Source organism: Panicum virgatum, chromosome 2N, assembly GCF_016808335.1.
Source record: "Panicum virgatum strain AP13 chromosome 2N, P.virgatum_v5, whole genome shotgun sequence".
In the NCBI taxonomy this organism is placed as follows: domain Eukaryota; kingdom Viridiplantae; phylum Streptophyta; class Magnoliopsida; order Poales; family Poaceae; genus Panicum; species Panicum virgatum.
The window spans coordinates 15,097,166-15,103,861 of NC_053146.1; the positions used below are offsets into that span (position 1 = coordinate 15,097,166).

At 48.8% G+C, this 6,696-nt stretch overlaps 1 long non-coding RNA gene across 1 annotated transcript; it reads right to left on the reverse strand.

Annotated features, from left to right (window-relative positions):
• Positions 1-455: 455 nt before the first annotated feature.
• Positions 456-764, reverse strand: LOC120658109. Its single transcript, XR_005668519.1, has 2 exons — positions 627-764; positions 456-522 (listed from the first exon to the last, which is right to left on the reverse strand). It is a non-coding gene; the product is annotated as an uncharacterized LOC120658109 (long non-coding RNA).
• Between the last annotated feature and the right edge of the window lie 5,932 nt (positions 765-6,696).

Here is a 6,696-nt window from a genome sequence, read left to right on the forward strand (position 1 = left end):
GGCAACTAGGGCCTGCATTGCCTCCATCTGAGTCTCTTGAGCTAAATCCTCCATCTTTTCCATTTCTTCCATCCTCTTGTTAGCCTCCAATTTCTGAAAATATTCTTCCCATGAACCCTTTCGGTAGTTAGCTTCCGGATCAACAGTAAAACCTTTCTTTGCTCTTTCCTCCCTTAACCTCTGCCTCTCCATCTCCTCCTCCTTCTCCTTCTTCTCATAATTTGCCAAAAGCTCCCTATCTGTGAGGGGCCGTGGGTACTGGCTTCGGTTCCTCCTCCAATAGACAATGCAATCCTCAAGAGTCGCCTTTTCTGCTGCCTTCTTTCCATACTCACGCCGTAGGTCTTGGAGTACAGGCCCTGACAGAAATGACTCAAGGGGCAAAGTAACTTGGTAATCCTTCCTTATCTTCAGTTTTCTATTTAAAGTGTCTCGAGATTTCCAAGGCTCTTTTGTTCTGCCCAATTGCAACATTAGCTCATACCGGCCTTCGAACCACTCCCAATCACATGTCCTTCCCTCCTGAAAAATTATTGAGAGCCAAACATTCAGAAATGTTTGGATACCAAATACTAGCACAATGACAGAATCATAAGGAGTTTCAACTTTGTGGTTAATATACGAACCCAATACTCTCCGTAGCTATTGCCACAGTAATATCCGTAGCCAAGCTCAGAAGGAACTACGCCTTTTGTGGCCAGAATACCACACTTGCATCGAAGACTAGAAGTAGTTGTACATGGCCATGGCTTCTTCGCACTCTCAAATTCTCGCACTTCCTCTTCTGTCGGCCAATGAGATCTAGGACCATAAATATACTCATTGAAGTCACATGCCGGTCATCCATCCTGCATGACACATAACATTAGCGAGCATCTACTCCTGCAAAATTAAAGAATCAATGCTACGCTACATGACACTTACTCTAGTCTTTAGCGAGCATCTAAAAAACGGAGTGAACTTTGCAGGGACACCAATATTAGGCCTTTGAAGTTTGGCACGAACACCGCAATGACATTTGGGAGGATTGTTCACACGATATATAGCAGCTTCTTACTTCTCTTCCTCTGTCATAGGTGGTGGATTTGGTGGGGGAGGGACCCATCGTCTAAACTCATTGTACGCCCACGACTCTGACCGATAATAAGGGAACAGCCGAATTCTAGGATCGAACTTATCCGGACCATCGATCCACTGAAAGAAAAAGCAGTGGCAAGGATTCAATGAATCATTCCACTTGCATATGTAGAATGCTCTACCGGCCGTCTTGGGATGCCTCGATTGCTTCACCTCTTCTAGCTGATTGCCCGGTTCACAACGACAGAATGGAACTGGAAGGGCAGGAGGGACTGGGGCATCCTCATCACACTCAGATGGGTACTGTCCACCACCAAGCAGCTTGTACTGGGCATCGCTCATTGCCATGTGCACTGCAGATACATAAATTCAATTGCCATGTGAAATAAAAAAAACTTATGGAAACAAAAACAAAATAATTATGGAAAGAAAGTATATACTAATTAAGCACAATATACCAGCGCTCAAAATATAATATGTACATTCCTAAAACTATGGAATAAAATTACATGTAACTCATATTAACATCCCCACCACTCAATTCTAGAAATCATATTAATCGATGCATGCACGTACTACCTCACGTCCAAATCGAGAGCAGAGTACCATCTAAGTATCATCTAAAATCCTAATCATAATAAAACTATCAACAACACCACCATTTCTCATATCAAGAACCTAACCCTAATAAAAAAACCACCAATAACTACTAATGCACACGGTTAAACGATGAGATATTAGGGGCAATACCTTCGGGGAAGGGTGGGGAACGATTCCCCATACTTTTTCCCCTCAAAAAATCCGATTTTGGGGGGGATTTGGGGGGTGGCGGCGGCCGGCGGCGGCCCTGGACGCGCTGTGGTCGGGGTGGAGCGAGAGAAGGAAAGGGAGGGTGGGGGAGAAGGGGCCGGCGGCCCAGTACATTGGCCTTGTCACGCCAGCCCGCATGGCGCGACAGCCTTGTCGCGCCAGTGCATGTGGCGCGACAGGGAGGGCCACGTCATCGTCGTCACGGCGCTGCGCTGGCTCGGGCCGCCAGCGTGGCCACACTGTCGCGCCACATGCAATGGCGCGACAGAGGCTATCTGTCGCGCCATGCAGCCTGGCGCGACCAAACGGGCTACGCCCTGCAAATAAAAACCAATACGGGTTAAACTTAAAATATTAAAAAAAAAAGGTTAAAAATAAAAAAAAATCAGTAAAGAGTAGTGACCTGGCCTTGCACGTATACCAGGGTGATTCGATGGACTTTTACTCCTATTCATCACGGGTAGTAAAAAATCATGCAGCATTCTAGTTATAATTCTTTTAATGCCAGGTTTTCATTGCCATCAATGATGTGGTCACCCCACCCTTGAATGTGAAGCGAACAAGCATGATCAGTGCCTCATCCTCGTGCTTCTGGAAGGATTGACCACCAATTAAACCGTAATGATGCGTGCATGATTTTTTTTTTTGCATGCAGTGTGTGCGTTCTCCATGGAGATTTATTGCAGTTGATGAAGAGATTCTAGGTGCAATTAAACCGTAATGAGTGAAATAGTGAATAATTTGTAAAAGTTGGTCATGGGAAAAAGGAGTAGATTGCAAAAGATGCCTGGAGTAATTATTCATATAAAACTAGTTAGACATGGAGTAATTAATCTAACTCAATTTTATTTCATTTAGTGAATGGACTATATAATTGAAGGAGAGAAGTAATTAGTCTTCGGAATAAGACTTAGTTTGGAAGCAGAGTAATTTTCTATGCGAAACAGCGAGTACTTACTCCTTTTTTCCTTAAATGGAGTAATTTTCGAGGAGTAATTTCAAATGTAGTAGCAAGTAATATTTATACAACAAATAATTACTCTTAGATATTTCCACATACACATATGAACAAAACTTGACAAAACTTTTTCCAGGAACAAAAGAAAGCGAATAAATATCCATGCATGCATATGTCCATGCATCCTTCTAGCTTGAAGCTTCTCGAACACAAGGTATGCAAGGTTATCTGCACGACATTAGAAACAAAAAGTCAGGCTGATATACAATTTACTTTGGCCAACAAAAAATATCAGCAATCGAGACACTAATGAAGTTATATATTACTCCAAACATATAATCGGTTGTAATCAGTAAATTGGTGTTTTCAAGACCTAAAAATAATGAATGCTCTAGAACGATAGTAAATAGATGTAGTGGTTGCTGAAATTTTTAACTGTTACATGAGTAGATTAAATCTTCACAACTGGTATTACCTAGAAAAGGCTAGCAATTCCTTCACGGGAAGCATTTTCTAAAAATATCCAACAACAGCAAGGATGCCTAGGGCAGTCAATTCCAATGCGCGTGAGGGATACATGTGTGTGGTAGCAATTGTTTGCGGGCATCCGGCCGGTGAATTAGAAACCATGGCCTGTGTGTTCATCGAATGTAGCTTTGGGTTGAACACGGCGGGGCCGGAGGAAAGGGGAGGTGGCGCCTGAACTCACCTGGGTTACTGCCTACACGCGCCATGGCTGGGTAGGTCAGGCTGCAACCTCCGCGTGCTCCACCACCAGTGCTTGCCGATGCCGTCGTGGAGGAGTGGCTCGTGAAAAGATGGTGGCGGTGTATGCGGAACGAAAAATAGGTTGACTGCCCTCTGTTTATATATCTGCACCACTGGCATTTTACGGTTCTACTAAAATATTTACTGTTGCTGTCCTAATCCATGCATTGGTACATAGCAGTTTTGACGAGTGAGGAGAGTATTAAGGTAAACAAAATTAAGATAATTAATTGCCACCAATTATAGAGTAAAATAACCATAATAAATATGGTAATTATGCCTATATTATTTGTCATCAATAAGTAGCAATCAACGGTGTGATTTCCATGCGTTCTGAACCATCCCGGTATGTTTTATCTAAAGAACCAATCCCACCACACCACCGTAAAAGGTTGGTCTTTGGATCGTAAAATTATGGTCTAGATTTTTACAGCTTTGGTTTGCATGTGTGGGTGGTCACGGTATTGCTTTTACTTGCGTTGAATGCGGTATGTGTTGGTGGGGTAGTAAATATCGGATGCATATTTACTCACCGGAGTTGTGGACGGAGCCGCCGGTGTGTTGAATAATATTCAACACACTGCGAGTAGAATAGTAGTTACTACCTATATACATATATATATATATATATACATACATATATTATGATCTTTATATATCTTATTAAACTCTATTCCTTTTCTTTTGTCATAAATCTGGGTGACAACAGCTTCAATGCCTTCCCTGCTGGAGGATGATGCCTCGATCGTTTCATAATCTGTCTTGAAATTTCTAGAATACCTTCTAAAATCACAAGTTATAGGGGTGGAATTAGTGGAACGCAATGCAATTAATGCAAAATCGTGGGAGGGGTTTGCTAGCGTTGAGAGATCGGCAGGCTCAATCCATCCATTGAGACCACCTCTCATAGCGGTCAGCACTGACCATGTTCCCAACTAATGTAAGTAGTAAATGTTGTTGCACAACGGTAAATATTTTTTTTGAACGAACCACACTGATATAGCAGGAATAGGAATACAAGACAATAGCCTTGGGAGGCCATTCAAGAAAACAAAAGAAAATAAAAAAAGTACTCGCCCGGTTGGATTGGGACGTTAACACGGGGAACCCCGCAACTCAACTTCACCCGGTTAGATTGGGACATTAACGCAGGGAGAACTCGAAACAACCTCGAGAAGCCCCGACCGGTTGGATTGGGGCATCAACACAGTCAAAGCAACTCCGCAAGACAACGTTGGCCGGACAAATCCAAGCCGGTGCGGCAAACCACCTTCTCCTGCACTTGAAGTCACCGCCAAGGTGCAGTCCAAAGCCGAAAGAGAAAACCAAGAAAACAGACAGCCCTGCACCGAACAGGCCACCGCCATGTAGGACCCGACGCCATAGTGCCGCTGCAACAGTACCCACCGTCCGACAGAGTGGAACCACCGAATCTGGACCTCTCGCTGGCCGCCTCGCAGTCGCCGCCCCCGGAAACACAACGCGCGGGGGCCTCGTTTCACCCGCCGTCGGACTCCTCCTCACTCTCGTCGCCATGATGAAGACAGTATACACAGGGGCCTCACCACGTCCGCCTCAGTACTCCATGTCACGGATCCGTGTATTGTATTGCCGTCAGGAAGATGAATAGTGTTGCCCTATTCCCAAGGTCTTCATCAAACAGCCGAAAAAGCGCCCGTCAGTCGACAGCAACTCGTTGCACCACACACGCATTTAGCTTCCACCGCTGTGACAGCAAACCAGAGTTGTCGCTTGCTCCATCTTTCGACGATGAACCACGCCGGAGTAACTCCAGCATAGCTAAGCCACCCGCTGCAAACCTAGTTGCATCATGTTGTTGTTGCCACAAGCGCCGCCCTCAGACGTTGTGCCACGCCGAACTGACAGCCGCTAAGCAGCGCCAGCCGCTGCGGTCCGCTGCAAGCAGCCAAGCCAACAAACATGATGCAACCCCTGGTCGACACCACAACAAGCACGACGCCACCGCGTGAGCTTGTCAACCCCTTTGAAGCTCAACCTCCTGCACGTATCCGTCACTACCCTCGGCCGCCGACATCCCAAGTTGAGTTGGGTCTCAAAGAGCAGTGCCTCCAAGAAGATTACGACGCTAGTGGCGCCGTCGTCGCTCATCCAGGAGTTGGACGGGGCTTTCACCCAGAGACCCATACAGAGGTGGGTGGAGCTCGAAGATGACGCCCCCAACAGAGAGAACGATGCACGAAAGTGCCGCCGCCATCACCGTCAGCAGGATTAGCGGCAAGGACTTTCGCCCAGAGCATCCCAACCCCAAGCCACTGCGCGCGTCCAGCTCGGAACTGGAAGGCACGGGAAAACCCAGCCAAGGCGGACCACCGAGGGCAGTGCCATCGCAGTGCCACCCCAACATGTCGTGCCGAGATGAAGCTGTCCAACCGCAGCTCCTCGCATCACCTAGAAGTCACGCGGGCCGCACTTGCAGCCTCCATGACCGCGGGCCGGACCCACAGCGCCCGCCGTCGGCCGAAGCAGCGCGCCGCGCCAAGGCCGGCGGGATCTTCCTCCTCTTGTGCCGCACCCACGTGTGCGCGTGGCCATTGCTGGCCCCAGGAGCACCCCGCCCTCCGCGCGCCGACGGGCCGCCAGGACTGGTGGCCCAAGCCGCCGCCGCCATTCCCGCTTGCCGCCTCCGCGTGCCGACCGGCCGCATCATGCACCGCAACGCAGCAGGACCCGCCGCCGCTCGCGCCGAGGCACCTCGCTAACCGCCGTGCAGAGGGTCGAGACCAGCAAATCCGGCGGCGCAAGGGCTGGATCGGCTCGCCGCCAGGCCGGATCCGCGCTGACGATGCTCCTGCGCGCCGCCATGCCGAGGTCCCTAGCGCCGTCCCGCCCCGGCGTCCGAGCCCTCCACGGGACGAATCACCCTGCCGTCGCCTTTCTCGCCGGCCGTCGGGCTTCCGGTGACCTGCTCGAGCGACGGCGAGGGGGGAGGCGGCGGGGACTAGAACAGCGGCGTGAGGGAGCCCCCTAGTCGCCTTGCGGGAGCGACACAGGGGGCGGAGGGGGGGACCAGGCTTTTTCGGACAGAAAGATACAACGGTAAA